We start from the raw sequence: 14,426 nt of genomic DNA on the forward strand, positions 1-14,426 counted from the left end.
GTTGAGGACCCCTGATTTAAACAGTTTTGTGATGAGTGAATCAGAATGACTGCTGTGACATGAAACCAGAATGTGTAGCTATGTATTAGCACCACATTTGCTTGAATTCGGGTGTAAACTGCCCCCATCTGGTGATACCTACAACAGAAACAGTGTAGATACCATCCATGATTCAAGTGCCTGGATTCAGGCCCCCTCGGGTGCTGTGAAAGAACAGTAGGACCTATCTTGTAATAGGCACTGAGAGAAACCATGATCACTCAGAAAGGAGTGCCCTGTGGCCAGCTTGACCCAGGTGTAGCTTCTGAGTGCAGAGTAACCAAGGGGTGGGGGAGGATAGGCCCACAGTAAGCTGGCAGAGGCACTGAATGTTCCTTAATTGTTCTGGAGCCATGGACCATTGCCCCTGAGTCTTCAGAATGCCTCCTTGCTTCTCTGAATCCCTTCCATGGAAGAATGGCATTCAGGGAGGGTGGCCGGCTGTTTGGCCTTCATCCCCAAGTCAGCTACTTGTTGGGCTGGTGGGGCAGTGACTAGGTAACCCACTTTGCCTGTTTATTTAATCTGTAAAAGGAGATGCCGCCGCTTATGATGGCGATAGTATCTATCTCACAGGACTATGGCCAAGATTTTAGAAGTGCCATCGACATGAACAGCCCTGCCTTCCTGACCCGTTCCTCTGCCCCAGCCCTGGCTCGGCCCTCCGTCTGCCCCAGCCCCTTCCTGGCCTCATTGGGATTGTCCAGGGCTCAGCGGCGGCGAATCGGCCCCCCCTTTCCCCTCCCTGGCCAACCCACCCCTTCTCTGCAGCCCTGGCTGCTCACATTCCCCTCCGAATCGCCTGTGCTTTTACTGGTGCGCCCTCTACCCACCATTTGACAGCCTAGCGCCGGCCGGCGCCGGGCCTGCCTACCCCGAGCACGCCAATCCTTAAGTGGGCGGCAGTGCAGCCACGTCATTGGGTTTTGTTCCGTCACTCATTGGGACTCAGCCAATCAGCGCCGCCATCGAAAAACTGGGCGTGGAGGGCATCGCCGGAGGAGCGAACACCCACGGGCAGCTGGAGCAGGGCTGGTTGCGCGTGCGCCCTGGCATTCCTGGGACAAGGGTTAGGCGGCTACCCTGGCCCCAGGAACAAGGCGGACATGGGCACTTGGTTCTAACCGCAGGCTGACCGGGTGGAACGCTCGGGTGGAATGGGGTTGTAAGGGATAAGGGTGCAGGGGAGAGGAAGGTAGTAGTGGCTGGAAGTGCAAGCAAGGGTAGTGGCAGGACTGTGCATCCCAGGCCTTCGTGGACTCCTAAACGGGAAGGAAAGGGATGCAGAGACTCCGAGCTCCGAAGCAAGTGGGGCCTGGCAGCTGGTTCTCTAGGTAGGGCATGCCCACCCAGAGGCCATTGTGGTCTTATTTGCAACAAGAAATTAAGAGGGTACCTTCTATGTCCCCACTGTGATAGTGTGCCCTGCCAGGCCATGCTTGGGATCAGAAAAGCAGTGGCCTGGAATTCAGGAATCCTAAAATGGTCCCCACGTGCGACGCTCTATTTAATGAGGACAAACAGCGGTTACCGAACACTGAACACTCAGAGTAAAGGCGCAGGAGTGCACCAGGGGTGTAGAGGCAGAGATGCAAAAAGACCCGCCCTCAGTGTATGCCTGTGTCCCTGGAGCATGCTGTGATTGGACCCTAGTTTGGGGTCTAATGGCAACAGTGGGTGGCTGCAGAGGATTTCAAGGACAATGGGTGTATCTTTGCAAGGCACCTGCTCAAATGAAGTAATGACACAGTCCTCCAGCAATGGAACTCCAGTCCCAAGACACAGGAAAGCAGCCTACTTTCACCAGAGGGGGGGGGCTCAGAGGGACTGGAGGCTTCCTGGTGGTCAGTTTCAATTGAGGCCAACCAGATGTCCCAGTTCCCGATGGCAGGATCCCGCCCCTCTAACCACTGCCCTACCTTTCACATGAGAAACTTGGAGAAAGTGGGAATTCAAATGACACTGGGATTCTGCAACCCACACAATTAAACACTGTTTGATTTTCAGCACTGTCAGCCCTGCAGATACAGAAGTGCAGGAATTTTCAGGGCTGTCATTGAGGTCATCAGCTTGTCTGTCATACTGTGACTTGAGCAGAGAGGAAAGGAACTGCAGCTTGAAAAAAAATATATATACACATATATGTATATATATATAATATATCATTGATTTTTACAGAGAGGAAGGAAGAGGGATAGAGAGTTAGAAACATCGGTGAGAGAGAAACATCGATCAGCTGCGTCCTGCACACCCCCTACTGGGGATAGAGCCTGCAACCAAGGTACATGCCCTTGACCGGAATTAAATCTGGGACCCTTCAGTCTGCAGGCTGACGCTCTAGCCACTGAGCCAAACCGGTTTAGGATATGAATATATTTTTAAAATATGTTTATGCTAATTTCAGAGAGGAAGGGAGAGGGAGAGAGAGTTAGAAACATCCATGAGAGAGAAACATTGATCAGCGGCCTCCTGCACACCTCACACTGGGGATCGAGCCCGCAACCTGGGCATGTGCCCTGACCAGGAATTGAACTGTGACCTCCTGGTTCACAGATCGATGCTCAACCCCTGAGCCACTCCGGCTGGGCTGGAGCTTGATTCTAAGGGGCTGGAAGACTGGATGTGCAAAATCGGATGCCGCAGTAGCAGAGATAGTACAGGAAGGAGCTGCCGCCCCCAGAGCAAGGGGAAGAAGAGCAGTTGGTGTCATCAGAAGCCTAGGAGCCAGGATGGGGGGTGTTGAAGAGCCAGAGCCTGGGTCTCTGAGGAGGAGCTGCTGCAGTTTTTCAGGGAAAGCAGCAGCAGCAGCAGCAGCTAAGAGGGAGCAAGGCAGGAGGTAATTTCCAAGGCACCGTCTTCAGGTCACTGATTCTTTGGTGGCATCTCTTTGTGGCTTAACCTTTTGCACTCGGATGTCGAGTGTGACTCGACATGGTTAGCATCGGTAGCAGCTCGAGAAAAAAGCAAGCGAGTGCAAAGGGTTAATCCATCGGCTGAGATTTTTATTACAATGACTATGTGTTTGTACTTCTAAAGTGTTTTGTTTGTATTTTTCAAGTATGCCTGGGCTTTTAAAATTATATTTTGTCTTTTTTTTTCTTTTTAATCCTCGCCCAAGGATATTTTTCCATTGATTTTTAGAGAGAGTGGAAGGAAGAGGGAAAGACAGAGAGAAATATCCATGTGTCTAACATCGAACCATTGCCTCCTGTACGTGTCCTAGACCGGAATCGAACCTGGGACCCTTCGGTCCACAGACCAGCACTCTAACCACTGAGCCAAACCTGCTAGGGCTATTTCTTATCTTTTTTATTCCTTCTTTTGTATCTTTATTTTGTTGTGTCTCAGAAGCCATTGAAGATTCTGGCAGTTGGAGTAGCTTTATATCACAATAATACAAACAATTCATAAATACCCATGAGAAACGCTCTCTGGTCTTATGAAAATTCAAAGGTAATATCAATCTGTATTTCTAAGTCCCCTCTTCTTAGAAGGTTAAGCGTCAACCTATGAACCAGGAGGTGACAGTTCGATTCCCGGTCAGGGCACATGCCCAGGTTGTAGGCTTGATCCCCAGTGTGGGGTGTGCAGGAGGCAGCCGATCAATGATTCTCTCTCATCATTGATGTTTCTATCTCTCTCCCTCTCTCCCTTCTTCTCTAAAATCAATAAAAATCTTTTTTTTAAGGTGGTTCTCTTTCTCACCCTCCCTGCTTCCTTATGCGCTGGCCCAAGGCCTGGGGGATATTCACGTGGGCTCACCCCTGACACCTTCGGGACATACTGACCCAGGAAGCTCTGAGTGAGGGAGCAAGCCAGGCTGCAGAGCTTAGCCCGCAAAAGGGGGTCAGGCTTGGAGCCCAAAGTCCTTGATCCACACCCGGCCTTGGCCACTTGCTAGCTAGTGACTCAGAAAAAAGCTACTCAATCCTTCTTTGTCTTGCTCATTTCCTCATGGAGAATAGGGATTGCACTGCTACCCACCTCCCAAAGCTGCCAAGAGGATGGCATGCATGAGTCCAGGCACGCAGCAAACACTCACAGCCATTACTGAAGATTACATTCTCTGGCCTCTGACAGTTACACTCTGGGAACATTGACGGGGGCTACTCCTCTCTGACGGATTCTCCATGAGGATAGGCAGTGTCTTCAATTTTATTTTATATTTTTATTATTTTTTTAAATATATTTTTATTGATTTCAGAGAGGAGAAGGAGAGATAGAAACACCAACGATGAGAGGGAATCACTGACTGGCTGCCTCCTGCATGCCCCCCACTAGGGATCGAGCCCGCAACCCGGGCATGTGCCCTTGGCTGGAATCGAACCTGGGACCCTTCAGTCCGCAGGCCGACGCTCTATCCACTGAGCAAAACCGGCCAGGGCCAATTTTATTTTTTAAAATAAAATATATTTTTATTGGTTTCAAAGAGGAAGGGAGAGAGAGAGGGAGAGGGAAGGGGGGGAGGGGGACGGGGAGAGGGAGGGAGAGAGAGAGAGGGGAGAGGGAGAGAGAGAGGGAGAGAGAGAGAGAGAGAGAGAGAGAGAGAGAGAGAGAGAGAGACATCAATGATGAACCCTAGCCGGTTTGGCTCAATGGACAGAGCATCGACCTGCAGACTAAAGGGTCCCAGGTTCAATTCCCGTCCAAAGCATCATGCCTGGGTTGAGGGCTTGATCCCCAGTGGGGAGTGTGCAGGAGGCAGCCAATCAATGATTCTCTCTCATCAGTGATGTTTCTTTTAAAAAATATATTTTTATTAATTTCAGAGAGGAAAGGAGACAGTGTATATCTGGGTTGTGTCTTCAATTAAAATATGTTTATGCTAATTTCAGAGAGGAAGGGAGGAAATCAATTTTATACTATATGTGTGTGTGTGTGTGTGTGTGTGTGTGTGTGTATATATATATATATATATATATACACATATATATGTACACACACACACACACATACATATACATACACACTGAGTGGCCAGATTATTATATATATTATATAATGGCATATATATATATATTACATCAAACAATATTTTTTTTAAAAAAAGAATGTAACTAGCCCTGGCTAGTTTGGTTCAGTGGATAGAATGTCGGCCTACAGACTGAAGGGTCTGGGTTCGATTCTGGTCAAGGGCATGTACCTAGGTTGCAGGCTTGATCCCCAACCCTGGTCCAGGCAAGTGTGGGAGGCAACCAATTGATGTGTCTCTCTCACATCAATTTTTCTCTCTGTGTGTCTCTCCCCCGCCCTTCCACTCTCTCTAAAAATCAATGGAAAGCCCGGCCGGCGTGGCTCAGTGGTTGAGCATCAACCTATGAACCAGGAGATCAAGGTTCCATTCCCGGTCACGGCACATGCCCAGGTTGCAGGCTTGATCCCCAGTGGGGGGCATGCAGGAGGCAGCCGATCAGTAATTCTCTCTGGTCATTGATGTTTCTATCGCTCCCTCTCTAAAATCAATAAAAATATATCTTATAAATAAATAAATAAATGGAATAGCAAGCAATGTTGTTGTTTTTTAAAAAATCAATGAAAAAAATATCCTCCGGCGAGGATTAACAAACAAACAAACAAACAAAAAGAATGTAACTGAACACTTCTCATTGCATATTTTCTTGTCTTCCTTCCAAACTGAACGGGCATCCCTGGAGGGCAGGGGCTGGGTATCTGACAGTCACCACCACGAACCCCGGCCCAGGCAGCACTGGGTCATGTTGGCCAACTCCCCAGGCCACAGTGACGGGCCAGCAGGCCTACCCATCAGCCTGGGTCAATGGGCAATTGGCAAACAAGACTCAGCATTTCCGCTCCAAGTCTCCTTATTCTGGTCACATATGGGAGAAAACCTCTATGCCCAAGAAACACAACCCAGAAATCATCAATTGAGAGCTTAATAATTTTGATAATATAGAAATGTCTCGCCCTAACCGGTTTGGCTCAGTGGATAGAGCGTCGGCCTGCGGACTGAAGGGTCCCGGGTTCGGTTCCAGTCAAGGGCATGTACCTTGGTTGTGGGCACATCCCCAGTGGGGGGGGGGGTGTACAGGAGGCAGCTGATCGATGTTTCTCTCTCATCTGATGTTTCTAACTCTCTCTCCCTTCCTCTCTGTAAAAAAAAAAAGAAAAATCAATAAAATATATTTAAAAAAAAAGAAAAGAAATGTCTCACTTCCTGCATCCAAAACGAGCAAGTCTAGTCTTTTAAGACAAAAGACAAAATGAGGGGAAATATTTACAATATATGTAACAAAGGACTAACAGCCCTAATGTATGACAAGTAGGGTCTTTTGGGGAGACACTGATATAGTGTCTATTAACATGTGAAATGCCCATAGGTTTTGACCTGGCAATTCCGCTTAGTGGAAATTATCCTCGAGGGAGATTGACACATGTTCAAAGCTGGTGGTTGCAGCATTAATGTGAATAGCAAAACAAGAGAGAAAATGTGACAGTACATCAATTGGGATTCATTATGTAAATTACAGTACATGTATTTCATCCAATACCAAGACATTTGTGTACTAACACGGAAGGACCTCAAAGTATATTACTGCCCGGCTGGTGTGCTCAGTGGTTGAGCATGGATCTATGAACCAAGAGGTCACGGTTCCAATTCCTGGTCAGGGCACATGCCTGGGTTGCGGGTTCAATCCCCAGTGGGGGGGGGGCATGCAGGAGGCAGCCGATCAATGATTCTCTTTTATCACTGATGTTTCTATCTCTCCCTCTCCCTTCCACTCTGAAATCAATCATACGTTTGAAAAAAAGATATATTACTAAGTAAAAGAAAATCACATTCAGATGTATACAGCATAATTCTAAAATAAGAATTTTTGTACATATTTTCATCTGCTTTCTTTCTTAGGTCTCTTGTTGGTTTATGTTCGATTGTTTCCTGTTCTGTATTATTTTTGAAATGTGTCAGATGTCCTTTGATGCTAAGAGAGTGCAAACTGAGTTAAACGGATCCAGGCCTTATGCCTTAGGCATTAATTCTGTTCCATAAGAACACAGAGATAAATATAAAGATAAGGACAAAGACATCTGTACAACTATCAAATACATAAATAAAATATTTTTTAAAAGTGTATGTTTTTAAAACTGAATAACTATGTTGGTGATTGCATAGAAAAATGTAGTTACTGGTCTGTCTCCACTCCCCCACCCCCATGCCCACCCTCCCCAACTCTCTCGACTCCAAGGCTAAGCCTGCTTTGGGACTTCCCTGAATGAAATACTTCGATAAAATGATTCTTGACTGATTCTTCGCAGGTTCATGCTGCAGCTGAAATCCCAGGGGTTCAACAGGTAAGCTGCTGAGAGATCAGAAATGACGTACTGGGGGTAAGAGATCAACCAAAGAACTTGTATGCATATAAGCATAACCAATAGACACAGACAATGGGGGTGTGTAGACTGGGACTGGGGGGCAGGGGCAGGCTGGGAGATGACAATGGGGGAGGAAGGGAACATATGTAATACTTTCAACAATAAAGAATTAAAAAAAAAAAAGAAACGACCTACTGCTTCCTCTTTCATGGGGCACTTTCTGTATTATAAATGGGACTTTACAAAATACACTGGGAAACCAAGAGGTCCCAAACCTCCAGGCAGCCATTTGTCTGTCAGCCTGACTCCAGTGCCCAAACCACTGCCCCCTGGCCACCGGCTCCTTCCGGGGCCTCAGCCCGCAGAGCTCTGGGAGTTAGGCTTTGGCAAGCAGTAAACACCCTTGCCAGCCTGGGGACCCTGAGGATGCCTCATTCAGAGAAATGGCTTTCTTCTTCTTCTTCTTCTTCTTCTTCTTCTTCTTCTTCTTCTTCTTCTTCTTCTTCTCCTCCTCCCCCTCCTCCTCCTCCTCCTCCTCCTCCTCCTCCTCCTCCTCCTCCTCCTCCTTCTTCTTCTTCTTCTTCTTCTTCTTCAAAAAGGTCTTCCCCTAGCTGGTTTGGCTGAGTGGATAAAGCGTTGGACTGCAGACTGAAGGAAGGGTCCCAGGTTCGATTCCAGTCAAGGGCACATGCCCAGGTTGTGGGCTCGATCCCCAGAAGGGGGCATGCAGGAGGCAGCCGGTCAATGATTCTCTCTCATCATTGATGTTTCTCTCTATATCTCCCTCTCCCTTCCTTTTTGAAATCAATAAAAATAAATTTAGAAAAATAAGGTCTTGTCTTCCCATCAGCCTTCAGAGAGCTTAGAGCCCTTACACCTCAGAAGCCCTCCTCCCTCAGCCTTAGGAAACGGGCCAGAAGGCAATGATTGGTTTTATGTTAAGATTAGAACATATAGCTTATTTGTCTACTATCCCACAGCCTGGAATATCTAGATTTTTTTTTTAATTTAAAAAAAGAAAGAAAATTGTAGTTAGATGAGAAACAAAATTGTTAACAATCTTGCTTAAGCTAATGTTGTTTTGTTAAAAAAAAATCAATTATGTACTTTTAAAGTGTGCAGGATGGTCATGTAAAATGGCATAGCCACTGTGGAAGGCAACTCAGCTGTTTGTTTTTTGTTTTGTTTTGTTTTGTGTGTTTTTTTTTTTTAAAAAACATATTTGTATTGATTTCAGAGAGAAAGGAGAGGAAAAGAGAAACATCAATGATGAGAGAGAATCATTGATTGGCTGCCTCCTGCCTGCCCCCAACTAGGATGGAGCCCGAAACCAGGGCATGTGCCCTTGACCAGAATCAAACCCAGGACCCTTCAGTCCACAGGCTGACGCTCTAGCCACTGAGCCAAACAAGCCAGGACTCAGCTGTTTCTTTTATTTTATTTTTTAAAATATACTTTATTGATTTTTTTTTTTTTTACAGAGAGGAATGGAGAGGGAGAGACAGTCAGAAACATTGATGAGAGAGAAACATCAATCAGCTGCCTCCTGCACACTCCCTACTGGGGATGGAGTCTGCAACCAAGGTACACGCCCTTGACCGGAATCGAACCCAGGACCCTTGAGTCCACAGGCTGACGCTCTATCCACTGAGCCAAACCAGCCAGGGCTCAGCTGTTTCTTTTAAAGCTACATGTCCATCTCCACAGGACCCAGCCATCGCCCGCTTGGGCACTTAGGCCAAAGAAGCGGAAGCTTGTAATCACAGGAAAACTGTGCTCCAGAGTTCAGAGCGGGTAATTTGTAGAAGCCGAAGCCTGGGAACAAGCAAGCCGCCCTCGGCGGGTGAAAGCTGGAAGGAACTGCCTGAGCCACACCGAGGACCACAGCCCGCCATGCAGAGGGCACACCAGCGACACGGGCAGCAGCGGGGATGGCGCTCAAGGGCGCCGCGGAGTGGACAAGGCTCAGCCAGTTACACACGCACACTTCCACTCAGGAGCTAATGGCCTTCAGATGACAAAGCTGCAGGGATGAGAACAGAATACTGGCCCTGACCGGTTTGGCTCAGTGGACTGTAAGGTCCCGGGTTCGATTCCGGTCCAGGGCATGTACCTTGGTTGCAGGCTCGATCCCCAGTAGGGGGTGTGCAGGAGGCAGCTGACCGATGTTTCTCTCTCATGGCTGTTTCTAACTCTCCCTCTCCCTTCCTATCTGTAAAAAAATTAATTAAGCAAATTTAAAAAAAAAAAAAAAGAAGAAGAAAGAAAAAAGAATAGAATACTGGTTGCATGGGTTGGCGGGAGGAGGGGAGAGGCCGTGGCTGTAAAAGGTCAACCTGAGGGATCCTTGTGAGGGAACAGGCTGGACACTGATGGCAGTGGCGGCCCCTGGAATCTACACGTGTGATCAAAGTGCACAGCGCTGTGCGTGCGTCCGTGTACACGGGTGTAACCGGAGCAGCTCTCGGCTGGCATCAATGCCATTTCCTGGTGGGCGACTATAGCGCTGACCCTAGGGAACTGCAGGAGGGGCCCAGACCTCTGAGACGTTTCCCTGGAACTTCCTATCAAGTTAATTACCTCAAAATATAAGTTCACAGCAAAACAACGCAAGCAGTGCATACTGTGTACAAACAAGACGATTCTCGCGGCTCTGCATGGAAAGTCCCTGCTTTCCCACATTGGAACCGACGTTGTCCCCAGTCCACAGACAGCTCACCCCCACCAAGAAGAAAGAAGCTGGCAAACATTAAGCCTAGAGCGGGAAGGAGAACGGCTGGCTTTGATTGGGCAGAACAACTGTCCGTCAGGACCGAGGGGCTGAGCTACGTAGGGTCGGCTGGGGGCGGGTCTTGTCACGAGCCAAGCGTATTTATTGGTGGAGCCAGCGAGACGGTGTAGGAAGAAAGGCGGTACTTCCTGTTGGCGGGCTGATGACACCCTGAGACAATGGAGAGCCGCTTTGTCTCCGCCATCTCTCCCCGCCCCCCACACACCGTGAATTGGCCATAGTCACCGTTCCCTAGACCCGGGGATCTCGACGTCCCCCCTAGAGAAAAGCCACCACCGAGTCCAGGCCCCGGGAGATTCTGGGGTCTCAGTCAGGCGGCCCGCCCCCGGATCCCGGCAGGACTTGCCCACCTTCCTGACGGTGCCAGGCCCTCCAGACGGCCAGGGACAGTGTACTGGAGTCCAGAGGGGACTGGTGAGGGGTAAAGAGGGCGGCGACCCCACCCAGATGGCAAAGGGCAGGGTCACTCCGTCTCCGGCCCCGCCCAGTCCTGGCCAATGAGACTGGCCTTGCTCCGAGCTCTTGGGAGCTCCCATCCTCCCAGGGCCCCAAATGGACCCCTCACCCCCACCCCCACTCCCCCCACAGTCACATACACACTCATTTCCGGGCCCACTGTGTTCCAGCGCCTCCAGACAGTTTCTGTAAAGCATGGACTACAAACAAAACCACCCAGGAGCCGGGTCCCGGGGAGAGGGGGACAGCGTGGAGGCCGGTCACGGGGGCCGTGCCGACCGCCAGAGGGACTGGCTGTCCACGGCCCTGGAGGTGAGAAGGCGGGAAGGGACCGTCTTCCCCGTGGGCCCTGGCAGGGGTGGGCCTGAGGGAGGGAGCCCTGCTCAGACAGGCCCGTTCTTCTCCAGGAGCCCCCGCGCCGCCGCCACCAGCTGTGCCCGCCTGCCTCTCACCTGGACAGGCCAAGGTGAGCCCTGCAGACAGAGCTGGCGGCTTCTCTGGGAGGAGGTGTGATCAGGAACATCCATCCTGGTGGTGCTCACGCTGAGGGGGGGGGCGGGGGGTGCAGGTGCATGGCAGCCCCTGCAGGGCGTGTGCACACCCAGGTCCCTGGCCTACCCTGGGGTCTCTGATGCTGCAGATCTGACCTGGGGCCTGCGAATCGGCGATCTCACACTCTCCCTGTGATGCTGCTGCTGCTGTGCAGGGACCCCCCCTGAGAGAAGCACTTCCTTGAAGGCCTGAAGCCCCGAGGTGTGTGCCCCCTGCCCTACCTGCCCTACGTGGGGCTGGCTCCTCTGATGGTCCGGACCCCGCGGGTCTGGGAGGTGGTAGGAGGCCGCTAGCCCTCCGGAGACCAGGGGCCTCCTGTGAGCAGCATCACCCTTCCTGCCTGCCTGGGCGGCCTGCAGGGCACCGTGCACAGCCCCGGCGGGGAAGGGGTCGGGGTGCAGGTGCTCAGCGATCCCCGGGTTTGATGACAACATCTGGGCGTGGAGGAGAGAGACAGAGCAGACTGGGGCCTGGGGTGGGCTGCACAGAACTCTGAGGAGGCAGAGGGAAGGCCCAAACCCCAGCTCGGAGATGGGAGAGGAACCTGGGCCCAGAGAGCCGGAATGGGGATGTGGGGGCACAGAGCGCCCAGAAGGTGGTTTTCTGCCTGGGAACTACCCTGACAGGTGGCGGGGCTGGGGGTGCAGCCGGCCTTCTAGCTGCTGGGAGCCTTTTCCTTTCCTGCAGAAGGCCCCTCATCCCCGTCTTTGCAGGGGTCAGAGGCCCGTCCTGTTCGGCGCCACGGCGGCCTGTCCTCTCCCTGGAGCGGCAGGTGACGGGCATGGCCAGTCACGGCCCCCGTGGCCCCTCAGAGCCCAGCGCCTGAGCGTACGCTGGCTGTGGGAACAGAGGGTGGAGGAACCTTTGGCTTCCGTTGTCCACGTTTCCCCTCCTGGACCCCCTCTTCCTTTTGGGGGGTCGGGCTGGGCCCTGGGCCCTGGGCCCTGGGTCAGCTCTCTCTGCGTTAATGACAGGAGCCCTGACTCACATCTCGTCACTGTTTCCCCCTCACTTTGTCACTTGTCTCCTGACTTTGTGGTTTGGGGTTGTGTTTGGTCAGGCAGACAGCTGCAGTCTCCCTGCCATCAGACTCTCCAGGCTTTTCCTGATGGCTCTGGGCTTTCTTGTCTGCTTCTGACTTACTCTGAGCCCCGTCTCCAGTTAAAACTGTGCATCAGCTCCCTGCTGCTGATAACAATGGCCCCATTCGCAACGCCCTGATGGGACTGACAGTGACCTCCCAGTGTCTGAGGGACAGGAGGCCAAAGGGCCTGGCTGGGGGGTCTGGCTCCGGGCCTGTCCCAGGCCGCAGGCAAGGCCCCAGCTGGCTGCAGCCTCGGGCCTCCCTGGTGGGGGCGGGGCTCTGCCTCCAAGATCACTCAGGCGAGGTGACAGGGGTCTCGGTGCCTCCCCACAGGGCCTGGCCACCGGGCTGCTCAGGCAGGGCTTCCCCGGGGCCAGGGCAGAGGGGGGAGCGGCCCGAGATGGAAGACACAGTCTTTTTACCACTCGACCTGTAAGTGACCTTCCCTCACCTCTGCCGTGTTTTTATGGGTCACACGGGTCAACCCCGGAACAGGGCTGGAGGGGAGACGGGCTGGAGGGTGTTCTGTTCACAGCGAAGGAGAAGGCAGCGAGAAGGGCCTTGCTCCCGAACCTGGGGGTCCAGGCGTGAGGACTCCGGGCCCCGCACAGAACAGCCCCTCCAGAACGTGTCCCTTGTCCCAGGGAGGGTGGCCAGTTCTCCCCGGGACCAAGCCAGGCAGGGCCCGAGCTGGCGGGCAGGCGGCTCTCTGTCTCTAAAGGGCTGTGGACGAAACACACAGAGAAAGAGAAGAGAGTGCCTCCGAGCCCCGTGTGCCCGCCCTGTGTGCTCTCTGCCCTGCGCTGGGGACGTGGCAGCCCTGATGGGGTCCCAGCCCCTGGAGCCGCTCTGGGCTCAGGGCAGGAAGCTCCTCCTCATCACAGCAGCGCTGCTCAGCGCCCTGTCAGTCCCCACCCGGGCTGGGCCACAGGATGTCCCTGACCTCCCGTGTCCCCACACCCTGGCCCAGGCTTGCCTCCATTCCTTCTCCGTCCCCAGGGGCAGGGGCAGGGGCAGGGGCAGGGGTGACCTCTGGCTGCACACAGGCTAGGTCACTCCCCTCCCCCCTGCTGTCCCCTCCAGCCTTCCTCCATGCAGCCTGAAAGGTGGGGGCGGGGGCGGGGTGGAGAGGTGCAGGCAGCATTGGGGAGGGGCAGGCCCAGGAGCCCCTTCTCTTCAAGGAGGGTGTCAGGTAGCCCCGGCTGGTTCTGGCGGGTTGGGGGGTGAGGGTGGCAGGTGCCAGTCTGGGGGGGGGCGGGGGCAGCCGAGTGTCCAGTAGTTCAGGAAGGAGCTCCCACTGTGGCTGAAGGAGGCCCTTTGCATCTCGTTTCCTTGGAGACGTGCCCGCCCCAGCCCCATGGCTCCTGGCTGGGGCCCAGAGGTGACTTCCCGATGACGCATCTGCTGGCTCTGAATTTGTCACACAGGTTCTGTGGGCGGTGAGTGCTTTCCTGTTGGCCCTCGCTGCTGGGCAACACCGAGCCCTCGGTGCCAGCTCCGGGCACCGCCCCGGGTGCTGTGCGTTCCTTGAACCCAGGACAGCGGGTGTCTGGGGAGCCGGGCTCCGTTTCCCGGCAGCAGGGGACGCCGGCGCGCCTCGCCTCAGGGATCCTGGCCCTGACTCTGGGGGCATCAGCCAGGGTGTAGGGACACAGGGTGCGGGGCCCCTGGAGATGCCCAGGCCTGGTGCAGCCCTGGCTCCCGGGCCACCTGACCTCTGACTCACTATCCCGCCTGTGGCCGCGCCGAGCCCCCTTCCCATCGCTGGGCGCTGGGCAGGAGCCACGGTGAGGAGGGCGCTCCCTGCGGTCTGCCCGGGGCCTCCGGGCCAGGAAGCTGTGGAGGGCTGGGCGGTGCTGGGCGGGCACTGCCCCCCCCTCCCCGCTGCAGGGCCCCTTTCCTGGGGAGCTCCTCCTGGTGGCCTGCCCTGAGGATGGGCAGTCACAGCCCCAACCGGAGCCTGTCCCCATCTGCCCTCAGTGACCGCCGTGGCCTCACCCGCTGCCCGAGGACCCGGGTCCTGACCCAGGGGCAGGGATGTCCGCCGCCTCGTCTCCAGCAGCTGTGCTGACCGCAGGGCAGCCTCTGCCCCGCCCGCTGCTCAGCGATGGCCTCACCCTGCCCCTGGCTGCGGCCTCGCTGGGCCCTGGAGACCTGCCCTGACCCCCGTGC

General features: G+C 53.5%; 1 protein-coding gene across 2 annotated transcripts in view; it reads right to left on the minus strand.

Annotated features, from left to right (window-relative positions):
- The window catches only part of TEX28 (testis expressed 28), a 39,136-nt gene extending 38,213 nt beyond the window's left edge, over window positions 1-923 (minus strand). For both annotated transcript variants that reach the window (XM_008159260.3, XM_054718350.1), the window contains exon 1: window positions 873-923. The gene's annotated coding sequence lies outside the window, so the exon portion shown is untranslated. The remainder of the gene's footprint in view (window positions 1-872) is intronic.
- Between the last annotated feature and the right edge of the window lie 13,503 nt (window positions 924-14,426).

This window comes from Eptesicus fuscus, chromosome 1, assembly GCF_027574615.1.
Source record: "Eptesicus fuscus isolate TK198812 chromosome 1, DD_ASM_mEF_20220401, whole genome shotgun sequence".
In the NCBI taxonomy this organism is placed as follows: Eukaryota; Metazoa; Chordata; class Mammalia; order Chiroptera; family Vespertilionidae; genus Eptesicus; species Eptesicus fuscus.